Source organism: Oryctolagus cuniculus, chromosome X (assembly GCF_051225735.1).
Source record: "Oryctolagus cuniculus isolate XC-2025 breed Fujian yellow rabbit chromosome X, ASM5122573v1, whole genome shotgun sequence".
Classification (NCBI taxonomy): Eukaryota; Metazoa; Chordata; class Mammalia; order Lagomorpha; family Leporidae; genus Oryctolagus; species Oryctolagus cuniculus.
Genome location: NC_142888.1, coordinates 87,674,403 through 87,694,459, shown reverse-complemented (window position 1 = coordinate 87,694,459; position 20,057 = coordinate 87,674,403). Strand labels below are relative to the sequence as shown.

The 20,057-nt window shown below is 40.8% G+C and overlaps 1 protein-coding gene across 2 annotated transcripts in view; it reads left to right on the top strand.

The window, feature by feature from the left end:
• IL1RAPL2 (interleukin 1 receptor accessory protein like 2) overlaps nt 1-20,057 on the top strand; it is a 1,320,043-nt gene that overhangs the window by 691,144 nt on the left and 608,842 nt on the right. The window lies entirely within an intron of this gene.

Below are 20,057 nucleotides of genomic sequence, written 5' to 3'. Positions count from 1 at the left end.
ATACCACTGGTTTTCATGCATTTTCATCCACAGATGTCAGGATCAACTCTACCTTCTCCAGCTGCTAAAAATAAACAAAATTTCCCCCACCCCAAATTGTAACATCAAAGGGAAAGAAGGGTAAAGATACAAATGATACATGAAAGAAATTATTTGGGAAAGCATATGAATTTTATTTCCTGTTAGGAACAGCAAAGTCTCAGCCTTATAAGTAGTATTACTTACAAAGAACAACAACTGTTATCATGATCTATGTGAGAACTACTTCACTAAATGCAAATAGGAATGGGCAATCAAGGGTTGAACAGAAGATAGTTGAATGAAGACATTGTTTACAGAGGCATTGGCATGACTGAGGATTGAGGGAACCAATAAGGGAAGAAGTTGTTAATTATCACCTATAAGCCCATAGTGCTAAGGGAGGGGAAGGAGCAGTGTCATAGGAATCTGACAAGAGTGGAGGGGTGCGGCCAACACTGTAGCATAGTAGGCTAAGCCTCCACCTGAGGTGCTGGCATCCCATGTAGGAGCCAGTTCATATCCCTGCTGCTCCACTTATGATCTGGCTCTCTGGTTATGGCCTGGGAAACCAGTGGAGTATGTCCCAGGTGCTTGGGCCCCTGCACCCACATGGGAGACCCAGAAGCTCCTGGCTCCTGGCTTCAGATTGGCCCAATTCCAGCCACTGATACATTTGGGGCGTGGGCCAGCAGTTGGAAGACCTTTTTCTCTGTCTCTCCCTCTCCCTGTAACTCTCAAATAAATAAATAAAATATTAAAAAAAAAAAGAGTAGAGGGGTGCTGTTTAGAGTTGTGGCCTTAGAGAAACCTATGAGCATTGCATATGGGGAGAAAGCAGTTGGGATAAATAGATAAATATCCAACACCCTCTTACTTCCTGCCCATTGATTTCTTGCTAGTTGCTACCCTGACCCCCGCTGAATTCAAAGAGAAGCCAGAACTTGCACATAGAGTAGGGAAGACAAGGGAAGAGAATGGCTTAGGGGAGGAAGCAGAGAATAACCACACAAACTTCTAGGTGCAATACTCTGGCTGTTAGCCTGGGGCCCAATGGTACCATAATAGGAATAAGCACCCCCATTAGCTCTGAGCCATAGCAGTTGACACACTGTACACTTACATATGGAATAGCCAGAAATGACTAAGGAAATTTTCTGCACAGTGGTATGTGCATTTTTGGAATCAAACACAAATAACAGGTGGAGCAAGTTGTTTCTATAGGCTATGACAGAGCCTCAGTTCCCAGGGATGCCTAAACTCTAAGTGCAACAGACGGCATGTACTTCAATATTTGTAAGTCTCTCCATTTTCACACCTAGGGGAGCTCACCGATAGACATCAAGAACGTGTTCAGAACTAGGACATCCAGGTCTCTATGTGAATTGCCCCCCCTTTTTTTTCCTAAAAAGATAATATTATGGTAAGATAAAAAATAACATGATTGTTGTTTATAAATATAGCATATAGATTATTTATTGTTATTATGCCATCAGAGCCCTTCTTCCTATTTATTAAGCACTTTACCATGCTCCACTGTGTTAACCTTGATTTCTACATTGTCTCACTTATGTCTCAATGTAGTCAGTGCATGGGGGACAGAGGTGGGATTGAGGGATTTGCAGACTGCCTCCACTGCTGCTGGTCTGGCTGCAATCCCAGCCCTGGCCCTCAATGCCCCAAGGGTCCATGGCCATACAGGAACCTCTCCCTGGCCTGCATCTTTCTTTGTCTGCATCAGGTCAGCATGAGAACCATGCCAGGCCCCACGAGACCTGTACCCAGGTAGTCACAAACAGCCACGGTTACAATGGCAGCACAGGGCAGCTGCTGGGCAGCCCACTGGGTGTCCTGGGATGTGGACCCTGAGCCCAGCTGCCTGTTATAGCCCGAGGCCTCAACGTGGTGGTGACCATGAATGAGCTGACCCAGCAGCCCCCCATGGTGGGGAAACCCCAGGAACAAGATAGCAAAATGGACAAAATGAGGAGGATAAAGTGAGTAGGTGGAGGGGGTCGAGGAAGCCCCTGACCATGGGCCACCACAGGGTGCTCTTTGAGAAGCAAAATGACCTGCTGACTACAATTACGCACCCATCTTTGGCATGTTTGGCATCATGGTCATAGTTACAGAACTGGAGATATCCTGGAGTGTATGCCAAGGAGTCTCTGGTGTACACTAAAGAGTCTCTGTATTCATTTGCCCTCATTCCTCATCGGCCTGTTCACCATCATCCTGTTGGGCCTACTTGTTTTCTACCACATGTATGCTCTTGAGATCGAACAGTTCATGGTAGACAGCAGGGCAGATGACTGCTGCATCACCATGACATGTGAGTTCATCTTTGTCATCTCATCTTGAATCATTGCCACCTGAACTATGTGTGTCTGTAACAGGTACCACAGCTAGCAGAAAGTGACCAGCAACTTCCTGGGGGCCATATGGCTCATTCCCATCACCTTCCTGTCTGTCAGTTATGGGAACATGGTGCCTTACACATGCAGCATGAAGGGCATAGGCCTGCTCACTGGCATCATGAGAGCTGGCTGTACGTCTGTCACTTGTGGTGGCCTGGAAGCTAGAACTTAATGGGAGTTCCACAAGGGAGACCCTGATGGAGTTTTAAGCTCTTGGCTTCTGTCTGGCCCAGCCCTGCCCATTGTGGCCATTTGGGGAGTGAACCAGCAGATAGAACATACAAACATTTTCTCTTTCCCTCTTCCCCCCATACTCTAACATTCAAATAAATAAATAAATCTCTTTAAAAAAAAAAAAAGTCCCAGAGTCTCACATATGACCTTATGTTTGAGCTGTACATCCAGCAGGAAGACCTTTAATCCCATCTAGTTGCCATCAAAAGCTGCCTGGACAAGATGGGTGCCTCCCTGTGGACCCTGCCCAGCCTTCTCACCAAAGCCCTAAACCTGCCCACACCCCTGCAAATCCCCACCCCATCCCATGAGCCTGGCCCCAGCAGCCCCCTCCCCCAACAAGGCAACCTGGAGCCCTGTATACTTGTGGCTACCAGTGGCCTCTTCAGACTTTGGGTGACAAATGCCTAAACTTGGAGATTGTGTGGTGCCTCCTCCTCGCTGTGGTCTGGGAATCTTTCTATATTAGCATGTCTTGGAGTACAGGAAGCCAAAACTGAGTTGAATGGAGTAGACTGGGGCCTGCCCCACCCAGGCTGTGCCAGCAGAGGGCAGGAGAGCCCCAAGCCTCCTCTGGTCACTTGGCCATTCGGCTCTCCCCAGGACCCTTGTGGTTGTGGAATAGTTAGGGACAGGCAAGGTCCTTGCAGGTTCTGAAAAGAACCGATATCCATAGAAAAAAAAAAATCTCATTGCAGTGTGCTGTGTGCTGGGTGCTTTTATCCTTATTATATAGAGAAAGAAAACCTGAGATTTAGGGAGATGTAACTTACCCAGTGTTATGTGGCTAATAAAGCCTGGTTATGTATTCAAAGCAATGTGACTTCAGAATTCATTTAGTTAATGAGCTTTAGCTAAACCCAGCCTGATCATGGATACTTTTTAAAACAAATTTTATTTATTTTCATTTTATTTGAAAGGCAGAGAGAGAGAGATATCTTCCCACTGCTTGTTCACTCCCAAAATACCTATGACAGCCAAGCCAAAGCCAGCAACTTGGAAATTTTTTTTAACTTTTATTTAATAAATATAAATTTCCAAAGTACAGCTGATGTATTACAGTGGCTTTCCTCCCCCATAACTTCCCTCCCACCTGCAACCTTCCTATCTCCCGCTCCCTCTCCCATTCCATTCACATCAAGATTCATTTTCAATTATCTTTATATACAGAAGATCAATTTAGTATATATTAAGTAAAGATTTCATCAGTTTGCACCCACACAAAAACACAAAGTATAAAGTACTGTTTGAGTACTAGTTATAGCATTAATTCACATTGTACAACACATTAAGGACATAGATCCTACATGGGGAGTAAGTGCACTGTGACTCCTATTGTTGACTTAACAAATTGACACTCTTGTTTATGGCATCAGTAATCACCCTAAGCTCTTGTCATGAGTTACCAAGGCTATGGAAGCCTTTTGAGTTCACTGACTCTGATCTTATTTAGACAAGGTCATAGTCAAAGTGGAAGTTCTCTCCTCCCTTCAGAGAAAGGTACCTCCTTCTTTGATGGCCTGAGGAACTTGGACATTGATCCAAGTCTCCCATGTGGGGACCCAGTACTTGAGCCATTATCTGCTGCCTTCCAGTTTGTGGGTCAGTAAGAAGCAGAATTGGAGGTGGAGTAGCTGGGACTCCAACCACACATTCAGATATGGGATATGAGCATCCCATGGGGGAACTTAACTGTAGCGCCAAATGCCCACCCCTATGGGAACTTCTGTAAGAGGCAGTGCTGTTGCACAGGAGCCAGACAGAAGAGAGAGTAAGAAGGATTTATTGGGGGCCAGCATTGTGCTGGGATGCCAGCATCCCATACGGCCACCGGTTCGCACCCAGCTCCTCCACTTCTGATCCAGTTCCCTGTTAATGCTCCTGGGAATGCAGTAGAAGATGGCCCAAGTGCTTGGGCCCATGCACCCACGTGGGAGACCTGGATGAAGCTCCTGGCTCCTGGCTTCAGCCTGGCTCACCCTTGGCAGTTGCTGCCATTTAGTGAGTGAAGCAGTGGATGGAAAAATTCTCCTTCTCCTTCTTTCTCTCTCTCTAACTCTGCATTTCAAATACACAAAAAATAAATATTTTATAAAAGAGAAGGAGTTGTTGTAACTTTATTGTTTAGTCAGAGAAGATGACTGGGCCATGAGTCAGCAGCTGGGATTAAAATCCAGGTCATCAGTTTACTAGTAGTAATCATTCTACCATCTCATCTCATCTTGCTGCTAAATTCTTTCTTCCTCTTTCCTCACATCTCTTGATATCACTATCATCATTGCATACCAGAGCAATTTACTCCTTGGAAAATACTATCTCTCATTATATTTTAGAAAATGGATCAATAAAGGTGAAGCAAATAGCTTTTACGGCCATGCCTGTAAAATAATGTTTAATATTTATGTAAAGTTTTACAACTGATAATCATAATGATATCTAACATTTATTGAGTACTTACTATATGCCAGGCTATATTTTAAGTGCTTTAGCTGTATTAACTCAGTTCTTAAACTACTATATAAGTTAGATATTATTGTCTCCATTTTATGGAACAAGTGACTAGAGATTCAGACCAGTTAAATAAGCCTTAGTAAAAGTCACACAGCAGTTTGTGACTTGCAGTTTGACTACAAGTCTTACTTTTTTGGGCATCACATGAGTACTCTGATAATGCATCAGGATTTGAAAGGAAAAAAATATTTTCTTTTTCAGCCAATGTTCTGGTGCAGTGGGTTAATCTTCCACTTGGGAAGCATGCTTCCCATATTGCAGTGCTGGTTAGAGGCCTACCTACTTGGTGCTTCTATGCAGCTTGCTTGCAATGAATATGGGAAAGCAGTGGAAGATGGATCAAGTACTTGGGTCCCAGGCTTCTGGCTTCAGCCTGGTCCAACCCTGGCTATTACAGTCAATTGGGGAGTGAACCAGTGGGTGGAAAATCTTTCTGTCTCTCTGCCTTTCAAATAAAAAAATGAATCTTTAAAAATATTTATTTTTGTAGTCAACACTTGGATAATCTACGTTGCCTGGTTTGCAGTTTGTATATTCCCCACCAGTATATGAAAGAAATGATTTTGCTCTGGCTACAGCAATATGCATAGGAAGATACATTTGTTCAGAGTTCATTGTGTTTCATATCCAAAATTATATTCTTAGAATTGTGCCTATGAACTACATTAAATCTATTCTCATTATATTAATAATAAATATAATGGGGCCAGTGTTGTGACTCAGTGAATTATGTGGTCATCTGTGACGCTGGCATCTCACATGAGCACTGGTTCAAGTTTCGCCTGTTCTGCTTCCAATCCAGCTCCCTTCTAATGCACCTGGAAAAGTAACGGAGGGTAGTCCAACTGCTTGGGCATCTGCCATACATATGGGAGATCCAAATGAAGCTCCTTTCTCCTGACTTTGGCCTTGTGCAGCCCAAGCTGTTGGAGCCATTTAGGGAATAAACCAGCGGATGGCGCGTCTCTGTCTCTGTCTCACCTTCTCTCTCTCTGACTCTGTCTTTCAAATAAGTAAATATTTTTAAAAAACTAAATAAAAATAAAAAGTTTTAAATATTCAATGTCTTAATACATGTTTTGCATGATCCTTTTTTCTGACCATTTTTTAAAATATGTATAACCTTTAAACTAGTTTCTTTACCATCTACCTTTGCCTTTTACTCACCCTCTAATTATATTGTGTTACTCTCACTTTCTCATGTCAGTTTCTGAGACAATATGCTATGATAAGCCTCTGAGGACCATCATTGCATGCCTGCTTGTAATTATGGGAAGATGGGGTGGATCAGGTGACACTGGGGGCTTGTTCATAAAGGTGACTGAATAAGTCAATCTTGACTATCCATGGACTGCAAAGAGTGTATGTAAGGGGGCTATATATCCTCTATCTGAACTTCATCAGTTAGCAAAAAGGAGAGAGGAAGGGGCTACACTTTAAAAATTCCTCCTGAAACTGTATGAATGCAGGTTAGACATAATAACAGAAGATTCAATAATGTTAATGGTTTTAGAAACATTTCAGAAATGAGAGATAAAGATTATTTTCTTTATTGAGCTAAGATGAATACCAGAATCACCTCATTAGTTACTGAGTACACTGTTGTGAAAAGATTGTAGAGTCCTTTTTATCATGTTACTAAACTCAAAAATCCCCTAATTTTGCAGGATATCAGCAATGAATCTTCAAATATACACTTTGGGGTAAAACACTCATGTATTTGATTAGTTACTTCAGTTGATAAAAGCATGGTTTTAATGAGGTCAAGACTATCAGTTCGAATCTTCCTTTTAATGCCACATCTAATTTCAGATGTTTACCATTAGTTATAGAGGGATTATTTAAGAATTATCAATAGTTCAATAAAAATTCATTCATTCACTTCTACAGCTTATCCACTAAACATATTTATTGGGTGCCTAACTTTGTGACCATGTGGAAAAGTAGGAATAGTGAACTGATGAAAGTAAACACGTATCCCTGTTCTCCTGGAGATCAATAAATGGATGGTGTTCTTAACACTTCAGGAAGGAGCTTCATCAATTAAAGCATGTAAAGTCTACCTCCAGGTTGCAAACCACAACTTTGTGTCAAATAAAGGGCAGAAGACATACCTGTTTTTTTTTTTTTTTAATTTGAAAGAGGGAAAGACAGAGAGATTTTCCATGTGCTGGTTCACCCCCCAGTTGGCCACAATCGTGAAGGATATGGTAGGCCAAATCTAGGAGTCAGGAGCTTTATCTGAATCTCCCATGTGGGTGACAGGAGCCCAAACACTTGGGCCATCTTCCATTGCTTTTTCCACGTGCATCAACAGGGAGCTTCATTAGAAGTGGAATGGTTAGGACATGAACTGACACCTATATGGATGCCAGAGTTACACGCAGCGGCTTTACCTGCTATGCCACAATGCTGGCCCCAGTATACTTGTCTTAACCATAGACATGACTGTGTTCGCAAAGGAAACATTCAAAGACCAATTAATGTTCCATAGTATATCCATATAATAGTCAATAGCAATCTTCCCCAAATCTTTTCATATAATACCACACATACATAATATGTAAAAAAGAAAAAAAAAAAACATTGTTGGGGCCAGCATTGTGGCACAGTGGGATAAACCTCCACCTGCAATGCTCACATCCAATATGAGCTCCAGTAAGAATCCTGGTTGTTCCTCTGCTGATCGAGCTTCCTGCTAATGTGCCTAGGAAGGGAGCAGAAAATGGCCCTGGTACTTTTGCCCTTGCCACCCATGTGGGAGATCCAGATGGAGTTTAGGACTCCTGGCTTTGACTTGGTCCTGCTCTGGCTGTTGTGGCCATTTGGGGAGTGAACCAGCAAATGAAAGATCTCCCTCTCCCTCTCCCTCTCCCTCTCCCTCTCCCTCTCCCTCTCCCTCTCCCTCTCCCTCTCCCTCTCCCTCTCCCCCTCCCCCTCCCCCTCCCCCTCCCCCTCCCCCCTCTCCCTCTCTCTCTGTAACTCTGCTTTTTAAATCAATAAAATAAATCCTTTTTTTGAAAAGACAATAGTTGAGCAGGAAAATAGGCAAGAACTATAAACAAATAGAAACATAAGCTATATATCACTCTTCAGCTCTCCCTATCACACACAAAAATATATGAACATTCTTCCATGTCACTTTTTTTGTTATATAGTTTTTTTTTTTATTTAATAAATGTGAATTTACAAAGTGCAACTTTTGTATTGTTGTGGCTCCCCCCCCCAACCTCCCTCCCTCCCGTGGCCCTCCCCTCTCCCACTCCCTCTCCCATCCCACCCTTCATCGAGTTTCATTTTCAATTACCTTCATATACTGAAGATCAACTTAGTATATACTAAGCAAGGATTTCAACAGGCTGCACTCACACAACTGCACAAGGTATAGGGTATTGTTCGACTAGTAGTGTTGTTTTTTAAGTTTCATAGTAGAACACATTAAGGACAGAGATCCTACATGGGGAGCATGTACCCAGTGACTCCCGTTGTTGATTTAACAATTGGCACTCTTATTTATGACGTCAGCAATCACCCGAGACTCTTGCTATGAGCTGTCTAGGCTATGGAAGCCCCTTGAGTTCACCGACTCTGAACTTGTTTAGTCAAGGCCATATCACAGTGGAGGTTCCTTCCTCCCTTCAGAGAAAGGCGCCTCTCTCTTTGATGGCCTGATCCTTCTGCTGGGGTCTTGTTCACCAGGATCTTTCATTTAGATTGTTTTTTGCCACCGTGTCATGGCTTTCCATGCCTGTGAGACTCTCATGGACCTTTTAGCCAGATCCAAATGTCCCAAGGGTTGATTCTGACCATGTCACTTTTATAGTTCCAGTTGAGTATTTTAAATAGCTATATAACAGTTCATAGGCTAGAATTACATGGGCTGTTTCAGCCATTCTTATATTAATGGAGATTCATGTTTTTTTAGATTTATTGATTTGAAAGTCAGAGATATAGAAAGAAGGAGAGAGACGCACACACAGACAGAGAGAGAGATCTTCTATCTGCTGGTCCACACCCCAAAGTGCTGGAACAGCTGGGCTGGGCCAGGCCGAGGCCAGGAGCCAGGAGCTTCTTCAGGTTTCCCATGTGGGTGCAGGGGCCCAAAGACTTGGGCAGTCTTCTGTTGCTTTCCCACGTGCATTAGCACACAGATGGGTAAGAATTAGAGCAACCAGGACCTGAACTAGTGCCCATATGGGATGCTGACACTACAAGCAGAGGCTTGACTTTCTATACCACAGCACCAGTCCCTTTTTTTAAATCACAATGTTACAGTAAACATTCTTTTAAGCATTCATATATCCTTACACACAAGACAGAAGTGCTCTCTGTCACTACTATTTTTTTAAAAGATTTATTTTACTCATTTGAAAGACAGAGTTACAGAGAGAGGTAGAGACGGAGAGAAAGAGAAGAGGTCTTCCCTCCACTGGTTCATTCCCCAAATGGCCGCAAAGGCCAGAGCTGTGCCAACCCAAAGCCACGAGGAGTCAGGAGCTTCTTCCGGGTCTCCCACGCGGGTGCAGGAGTCCAAGGACTTGGGCCATCTTCTACTGCTTTCCCAGGCCTTAGCAGAGAGCTGGATCAGAAGAGGAGCAGCTGGGACTCGAACCGGCACCCTTATGGGATGCCAGCGCTGGAGGCCAAGGTTTTAACCTGCTGTGCCACAACACCAGCCCCTGTCACTACTATTCAGTATTTTTTTGGAGATTCTGGCTGATGGAATAAAAAGTGACATGAAATTTACTATATAAATGTTGAAAAAGAGAATAATCTTAACTTTCAGGTTATGATTGAACCTTTGGAAAACTTGAGGAACTCAGCATCAAAAAATAGAGCTAATGAGAGATTTTAGTAAGGAAGATTACTAAAATATCCAAAAATTCAGTGACTCGTTTTTGCTAGCAAAATAATCAGTTAGATAAGTGAATGGAAAGATGAAACACTCATTATAACAATGACAAACTACAAAATACTTGGGGATACATTTAACAAGTATGAAAAGTAATGTATTTAAAATATAATTTTATTGAAGGATATAGAATCTGATCTGAATTAATGAAGAGTGGAAGACATTTAGTCTAATAATCAAAACACTCATTGAGGCATCTGTTTTCCATCTGATTGTCTGGTTTTCTGTTCAATTCTGCTCTTAATTCCAGTTTCCTGCTAATGATTACCTTAGGAGCCCGCAGGTAATAGCTCAAGTAGTTTAATCCCTGCCACCCATGTGGGAAAACTGGATAGACTTCCTGTCTACCAGCTTTGGTGTGGTACAGTCTGTACTATTGCTAGCCTTGGGAAGCGGGGGTTGGTGAACCAGCTGATGGGAGCTCTCTTTGTCTCTTTTTTGTCTCCTAATTTGAAAGCAGAGCATGTTTCTGCATGGAAAGATAGCATAGAATAAAAGATAAATTCTTCCCTGGTACATATCAATAATATAATTCCCTAGAATTTAAATTTTTTAAAAAGCTTATTTATTTATTTTAAAGTCAGAGAGAGAAGGGGGAGAGATCCACCATTCACTGGTTCACTCCCCAACTAGCCACAATGGGCAGAACTGAGATAGGCAGAAGCTAGGAGCCAGGAGCCTCATCCAGGTCTCCCATGTGTGTGGCAGGGGCACAAATACTTGGGCCATCCTTTGCTGCTTTTCCTGGGCCACCAACCAGGAGCTAGCTTGGAAGTGGAGCAGCTGGGACTTGAACTGGTGCCATACAGGGTGCCAATGTCACAGGTGGTGGCCCCACCTGGTACACTATAATGCCAGTCCCTAGAATTTAAATGTTATGGAATTGGACAGCATGATTGTATAGTTCATAGTACTGTATGGATGAATACCATAATGGCCAAGAAAAATTGGGCCAAAACATTATTGGGAGGGAATTAACCTATCAGACACTGATACTTACAAAGATAGCATCAGTTAAAATAGTAAGTTTAGACATTTAGAAGGTAATAGACCAGTGGAATACAGTGCAGAATACACGGGTCAGCATTGTGGCATAACAGGTTAGGCCATGCCTGTGTTGCCAGCATCTCATACAAGCATCAGTTCAGGTCCTGGCTTCTCAACTTCTGATTCAGCTCCCTGCTAATGCACTTGGAAAGCAGTGGAAGATGGCCCAAGTCCTTGGAATCCTGCACCCACATAGGAGACCTGGATGAATCTCCTATCTCCTGGCTTCAGCTTAGCCCAGCCCTGGCCAATTCTCTGTAACTCTTTCAAATAAAAATATCTTTTAAAAAAAGACAGTCCAGAAACAGATTGTACACACACAAATATACATACATACATGAGAACCTAGGGTATGATAAAGATAAGATTTCATTTTAATGTATTGGAGGGGCAATGGTGGTTTGTTAAAATATGCTATGGACATAGATGAATATCTACTTACAAAAAAAATCAATTAAATCTCTGACTCATATAATTCACATACTTCAAAAAGTTCATGGAAATATGTAATTAAAAGATAAGCTTGTTTTGGTATAAAAAAGTTTTTTGAAATCCATACATAGTTTTTTTTTTCATAATATGGATTTTCCATGAACATTTTACGGATTCCTGGTATTTAAGAAAATTCTAAATGGATTGTGAAGTTACTTCCACCTACAACAAAGGAAATGATCAATAGAGTGAAGAGACATCCAACAGCATGGGAAAAATATTTGCAAACCAACTACCTCACAAAGGATTAATATCCCAAGTATATCATCAACTTTAAAACTGAAAAACAAAAAACCAACCAATCCATTTAAAAATGGTCCAAGGACCTCAACATCCAGATCTCAAAAGAAGAAATACAAATGGCCAAGAAATATATGAAAAAATGCTCAGCATTAGTATCCATCTGGGAAATGCAAATCAAAACCATAATGAGATATCATTCAGCTCTGTGAGAATGACTAATATCCAAAAGACAGAGGGTAACAAATGCTGGTGAGGATGTAGAAAAAGGGGAACTCTTACACACTGTTGGTGGGATGTAAATTAGTGCAGCCACTGTGGAAAAGAGTGTAGAGACTTCTTAAAAAACTAGAAATAGACTTGCCATGACCCAGCAATCCCATTACTGGGCTATATCCAAAAGACATGAACACATTGTATCAAAGAAGTATCTACTCACCATGTTTATAGTAGCACTGTTCATATAGCCAAAATTTGGAATTAACCAAAGTGTCTATCATCAAATGAATGGATAAAGAAAATGTGGTATATACACACAATGGAATATTATTCAGCTATAAAAAAGAATGAAATTCTGCCATTTACAGCAAAATGGACACAATTGGAGGACATCATATCAAGTGAAATAAGCCAAGCACAGAAAGACAAATATCCCATGTTCTGCCTTATGTATGGGAGCTAAAATTATATGTATATCAGTATTGATGGAAATATATTTTTTGTGAAATTCCGTTTTATACCTTTGTCAAACCAGTGATTAAGAATATTGTATGGGGCTGGCGCTGTGACATGGCAGGTGAGGCTGCCACCTGCAGTGCCGGCATCCCATATGGGCGCCAGTTTGAATCCTGGCTGCTCCATTTCCTATCCAGCTCTCTGCTATGGCCTGGGAAAGCAGTGAAGGATGGCCCAAGTCCTTGGGCCCCTGCACCCACATGGAGAACCTGCAGGAGGCCCCTGACTCCTGGCTTTGGATGGGTACAGCTCCAGCTGTTGTGACCATTTGGGGAGTGAACCAGTGGATGGAGGACCTGTCTGTCTGTCTGTCTCTCTCCCTCTCTCTCTCTGTCTCTTTCTGCCTCTGCTTCTCTAATAAATAAATACATCTGCCAGTGCCGTGGCTCACTGGGCTAATCCTCTGCATGTGGCGCCGGCACCCTGGGTTCTAGTCCCGGTTGGGGCACCGGATTCTGTCCCGGTTGCCCCTCTTCCAGGCCAGCTCTCTGCTGTGGCCCGGCAAGGCAGTGGAGGATGGCCCAGGTGCTTGGGCCCTACACCCGCATGGGAGACCAGGAGAGGCACCTGGCTCCTGGCTTTGGATCGGCACAGTACACCAGCCACAGCACGCCAGCCCTAGCAGCCATTTAGGGGGTGAACCAGCGGAAAAGGAAGACCTTTCTCTATGTCTCTCTCTCACTGTCTAACTCTGCCTGTCAAAAAATACATCTTTAAAGAAATTGTAGTATTATAATTCTAATGATGTGATTACCTTAAAATTTACTGTATATGGGTGAAATGGTTATTTTCCATTTAATTATTGTTTATAGTCATTGTCTATATTCCCACTAAAGTCTTTTTGCTTTTTTCCTTGTTAAACTTATTATTTGGTGAAATATTAAGCCTTTTTACGGTAATGTAAATTTAAAATATGTTACCTCAAAAATTAAAAAAAAAAAAAAACAGGAGGGTGGGAGGGGGAGAGGGGAAAGGGAAGAAGGGAATATTATTATATTCGCATAATTTTATCTATGAGATATATTGACTCTATTGAAAACTAAATAAAAATAAAATAGATGTGTTTGTTCTTTTTTTTTTCTTTTTCTGGTTCAGTTCCCAGATGGCTACAATGGCTGGAGATGGGCTGATCTGAAGCCAAGAGCCAGGAGCATCCTCCGGGTATCCCACATGGGTGGCAGAGCCCTAAGCACTTGGTCCATTGGTCCATCTCCCACTGCTTTCCCAGGTCATTAGAAGGGAGCTGGATTGAAAGTGGAGCAGCCATGACTTGAGTCAGTGCCCATATAGGATGCTGGCACCAGAGATGGAAGCTTAGCCTACTATGACATAGCTCCTATCCCTTGTCCTTGTTTTTGTTCATTGATATGGTATTAGGAGTAGGGAAGAGGTCTTTAGTTGTTGTAAATTGTCTAAAAGAATGGGAATGGGTAGGTTATATATGGAAGAAGTACTGGGCTGTATGTCTCTGGATCTGCATTCTGTCACCATTCTTAACATGATCAAGTAATTGAATATCACTGAGCCTCAATTTACCCGCATATGAAATAGAAATGATACTGCCATACAGCCTAAATATGTTGTAAAGATATAATGATAAAATCATTGCTTGATATTTGCAACAACTATAGAAACAGAAAAGTTACATGCAAGCAAGTAAAGTTATTTACCTAAGGTATCTCAGACTCTAATTGGTAATTTAAGACTGAGTTCTTTTTCTAACAGCATATTAATCTGTATAATTAATAAAAAGCAAAAATTCATCCCTTTCACATGTACAGTTTGGCTTGATGTATTTTCATAAAAGTGTGTGCCAAAATAAAAATATGGAAGATTTCTATTGCTGAATATTCCACATGTACCTTTAAACCCGGTTATCTCTTCTCAGTCCCATTCCTCCGTATAAACTCATCTGTTTTTTGGGTCCTGCATTGTGGTGCAATGGGTTGCACCTGCGGACTGCACTCCAACATGCCATATGGGAGTGCCAGTTTGCCTCCAAGCTGTTCCATTTCTGATCCAGATCCCTACTAATGTGCCTGAGAAAGCAACAGAAGATGATGGCCCAAGCACTTAAGCCCCTGCCACCCACATGGGAGACCCGGATGGAGTTCAGGACTCCTGGCTATGACCTGGCCTAGCACCAGCTGTTGTGACCATTTGGGAATGAACCAGCAGATGGAATCAATCTCTGTCTCTGTCTCTCTCTGCTCTTTCTTTCTCTCTTTCTCCCCCCCATCTCTCCCTCTTTCCCTGTAACTGCCTTTCAAAAATAAATAAATCTTTTAAAACTAATTCAAAATCTTCTATTGCTATACTTTTATATTCTTCACAATATGATGTAAATTGAGTAATATGTAGCTTTTCCCATCCAATTTCTCTCACTTAATGCATTTGATATTCTGTTATGCTGTGCATTTAACAGTAGCTTATTCTTATTGTTGAGTAGTAGTTCAATATTTCAGTGAGTGGATATATTATTGCTTAACTATTTAAAAGTTAATGAAAATTCAGAGTTGCCATTTTTGGGTGATTCATAATGAAGTTGTTATAATTCTGGATTTTGACTTTATATCTTCATGCTATATCAACAAGATTTATTGTTGTTGACTTTAATAATCTTCACTCAGCAAGTATACCTTTTGTTCGAATTTAACAAGTTTGCTATTGATGTTATCTGGATATTTTTAAGAATCCAGACTTATGAGAGTCTTTAGTATATCCTTAATAATATGCAAGGGAGGGCCGGTGCCGTGGCTCAATAGGCTAATCCTCTGCCTGTGGTGCAGGCACACCGGGTTCTAGTCCCAGTAGGGGTGCCGGATTCTGTCCCGGTTGCCCCTCTTCCAGGCCAGCTCTCTGCTGTGGCCTGGGAGTGCAGTGGAGGACGGCCCAAGTCCTTGGGCCCTGCACCCCATGGGAGACCAGGAAAAGCACCTGGCTCCTGCCTTCGGATCAGCACGGTGCACCGGCTGCAGTGCGCCAGGCGTGGAAGCCATTGGAGGGTGAACCAACAGCAAAGGAAGACCTTTCTCTCTGTCTGTCTCTCTCACTGTCCACTCTGCCTGTCAAAAAAATAATATGCAAGGGAAAATACATATCAAAACAAATTAAAGGCTTTTAAACAATGTCCTTTCTATAGTCTACCTTCTATATAGCTACCAGAATGATCTTTCAGATATGAGCATCTGTTAATAGGATGTCATTATTTATAGTACTAGTCATTGTTCTCTAATGGTAACTTCTTATCATTCACAGAGCCTGACACTGGGTCAATTATGTCCATGCCTTTTTTTAAAAAAAATATGTATTTGTGTATTGACAGAGAGAGAGAGAGACAGAGAGAGAATGCACTCCAATTTTCCAATCTGCTGGTTCACTCCCAAGTGCCTATAATAATAGGTTTGGGAGGGGCAACTGAAGCCAGGAATTAGGAATGCAATCTGGGTCTCCTATGTGGGTGTCAGGGACTCAGTTACTTGAGCCATCAGCTGCTTTCTCACAGGGTCTGCCTTAGCAGGAAGTTGGGATCAGGAGTGGAGCCAGGACTTGAACCCAAGTATTCTGATACAGTTTTCAGGCATCCCAACCAGTATCTTAAGTGCTAGGCAAAACACCTGCCCTTATTTATGCATGCTCTGACTCAATTTGTAGAACAGCCTTTTGGGATGGACTACACAGTGGCAGAACTGAGGATTGAACCCTAACAGTGTACAAATATACCAGGATAGAATATAACACTTTTTGTATCTAGACTGAGCCACACTAAACAGCTCAAAACCATATTTTTTGTTGTTCTACTACATGTTTTTTTTTATCTGTGTGCTTTTATGCATATTGTTCCTTCTGGCTTATGTGTCTTGCCTGCCTAACTATATATTGTTCAAAACTCTGTTCAGATGCTCATTGTAGCCTACCTACACACCATCCCTTTGTGTATGTCCAATCTGCTATAATATATGCATATTGCAGCATTATAATTTTAGTAGTTGTATCCCATTCTCTCTTTTCCTTCTGGCTTTCTCATTATGCCTCTTATACATTTTGTAGTTGTCCCACGGTTCCTGGATATTCTGTTACATGTTTTTATTCCTTTCTCTCTTTGTTTTCCTGTTTGGTAAAATTTAGTGACATAATCTTAAAACATTGATTTTTTTTCCTCATCTGTGTCTGTCTATGCATAATCTCATCAGAAGTGTTCTTTATTTCTGTGATGGTACTTTGATTTCTAGCATTTTGTTTTGATCCTAAGAATTTCTTCCTCTCTGATTATATTACCCATCTCTTCTTGCACTCTGTCTACTTTTTCCAATAGAACTACTGATATTTTTAATTTTTAATTTAATTTTTATGGAATAATATGTGATTTAGTACATGCATATTTTGTGTAATGTTCAATCAGAGTAATTGAGTAATTATATTTATCTCTTCAAATATTTAACATTTCTATATAGTGAAAACATTGCATTATATAAATATTATCTGTAGTTACCCCACAGTGCCATAGAAACCTTGAGCTTCTTACTCCTATCTAGCTATACCCTAGTACTTCCCTCCAACCCTCTTGCCTCCCCATTCTCTGGTAACCACAGTTTTACTTTTAACTTATATGAGATTACCTTTTTTGGACTCCATGTATAAGTGAGATAATGTGATGTTTGTCTTTCTGTCTTTCTGTTCTTAGCTCATTTTCCTTACTATACTGACCTCCAGGCACATCTATGGTGTTGTGAATGATAAGATTTCATCATTTTTATGGCCAAGTAGTATTCCACTGTATATATGTACCACATTTTCTTTATTCATTCATATAAGGATGGCTGTCTAGATTGTGTCCATTTATTGGCTATTGCGAATAGTGCTATAAAAAATATGAGAGTGCATATCCCTTTTACAAACTAATTTTGCCTCTCTTGGATTTATACCTGGAGTGAGATTGCTGGGTAATATGACAGTTTTGTTTTTAGTTTTTTGAGGAACATTCATTACTTCCCACAATGGTGTACTAATTTATATTCTTACCAACATTTTGTAAGCTTTCTCTTTTCTTCAACTTGTTATTTTTTATGTTTTTGCTAATAGCTGATCAAACTGGAGTGAGGTGATAACTCATTGTTGTTTTGATTTTCATTTCCGTGATGGTTAATGATACTGATGTTGGCCATTTGTCTCTCTTCCTCTGGAAAAGTATCTGTTTAAATCTACTTCCCATTTTTCAATTGGGCTTTTTTTGTTTGTTTGTTTGTTTGCTATGGAGTTGTTTGAATTCCTTATATACTCCAGTTATTAACCCACTGTTGAATGTATAATTTGTGAATATTTTTCCTATGTTATAGATCATCTCTTCACTCCATTGATTGCTTCCTTTGCTGTGCAGAAACTCTTTAGTTTTATTAAATTCTATTTATCTAGTTTTGCCTGTGTTTACTATACTTTTGGAATCTAATCCAAAAAATTCTTGCACATTCCACTTCCTTGAAATGTTTTCTCTATGCTTTCTACTAGTAGTTTAAAAGTTTCAGGTCTTACATTTAGATATTAATCCATTTTTATTTTGTTTTTGAACATGTTCAGAGCCAGGGGGTCTAGTTTCACTATTCTGCATTAGGATACTCAGTTTTTCCAGTACCATTTTTGAAGACTGTCTATTTTTTTTTATTTAGTAAATATAAATTTCCAAAGTACACTTTATGGATTACATTGGCTCCCCCCCCCATAATTTCCCTCCCACTCGCACCCCTCCCATCTCCTGCTCCCTCTCCCATTCCATTCACATCAAGATTCATTTTCAATTATCTTTATATACAGAAGATCAATTTAGTATATACTAAGTAAAGATTTCATCAGTTTGCACCCACACAGAAACACAAAGTGTAAAAATACTGTTTCAGTACTAGTTATAGCATTACTTCACATTGGACAACATATTAAGGACAGATCCCACATGAGAAGTAAGTACACAGTGACTCCTGTTGTTGACTTAACAATTTGACACTCTTGTTTATGGCGTCAGTAATCTCCCTAGGCTCTAGTCTTGAGTTGCCAAGGCTATGGAAGCCTTTTGGTTTCGCTGACTTTGATCTTATTCCGACAGGGTCATAGTCAAAGTGGAAGTTCTCTCCTCCCTTCAGAGAAAGGTACCTCCTTCTTTGATGGCCCATTCTTTCTGCTGGGATCCCACTCACAGAGATCTTTCATTTAGGTTTTTTTTTTTTTTTTGCCAGACTGTCTTGGCTTTCCATGCTTAAAATACTCTCATGGACTCTTCAGCCAGATCCGAATGCCTTAAGGGCTGATTCTGAGGCCAGAGTGCTATTTAGGACATCTGCCATTCTATGAGTCTGCTGTTTATCCCGCTTCCCATGTTGGATCGTTCTCTCCCTTTTTGATTCTATCAGTTAGTATTAGCAGACACTAGTCTTGTTTGTGTGATCCCTTTGACTCTTAAACCTATCAGTGTGATCAACTGTGAGCTGAAGTTGATCACTTGGACTAGTGAGATGGCATTGGTACATGCCACCTTGATGAGATTGTATTGGAATCCCCTGGCACATTTCTAACTCCACCATTTGGGGCAAGTCCGATTGAACATGTCCCAAATTGTACATCTCCACTCTCTCTTATTCCCACTCTTATATTTAACAGGGATCACTTTTCAGTTAAAATTTAAACACCTAAGAATAATTGTGTGTTAATTACAGAGTTCAACCAATAGTATTAGAACAAAAAATACTAAAATGGATAAAGTATTAAATTGTACATCAACAGTCAGGACAAGAGCTGATCAAGTCACTGTTTCTCATAGTGTCCATTTCACTTCAACAGGTTTCCCCTTTGGTGCTCAGTTAGTTGTCACTGAACAGGGAGAACATATGATATTTGTCCCTTTGGGACTGGCTTAATTCACTCAGCATAATATTTTCCAGATTCCTCCATCTTGTTGCAAATGACCGGATTTCATTGTTTTTGACTGCTGTATAGTATTCTATAGAGTACATGTCCCATAATTTCTTTATCCAGTCTACTGTTGATGGGCATTTGGGTTGGTTCCAGGTCTTAACTATTGTGAATTGAGCTGCAATAAACATTAATGTACAGGCAGCTTTTTTATTTGCCGATTTCATTTCCTTTGAGTAAATTCCAAGGAGTGGTATGTCTGGGTTGTATGGTAGGGTTATATTCAGTTTTCTGTTTATAAAAGACTGTCTAATGCACATTCTTAGCACCTTTGTCAAAGATCAGTTGGCTGTAGACATGTGGATTTACTTCTAGGATCTCTATTCTGTTCTTTTAGAATATTGATCTGTAGCTATGCCAATACTATGCTGTGTAAATCACTGTGGGTCTGTAATATATTTTAAAATCAGGTAGAATAATGCCTCCTGCTTTGTTCTTTCTATTCAAGGTTTCTTTGTCTATTCATGGTTTGTTGTGGTTCCATACAAATTTTA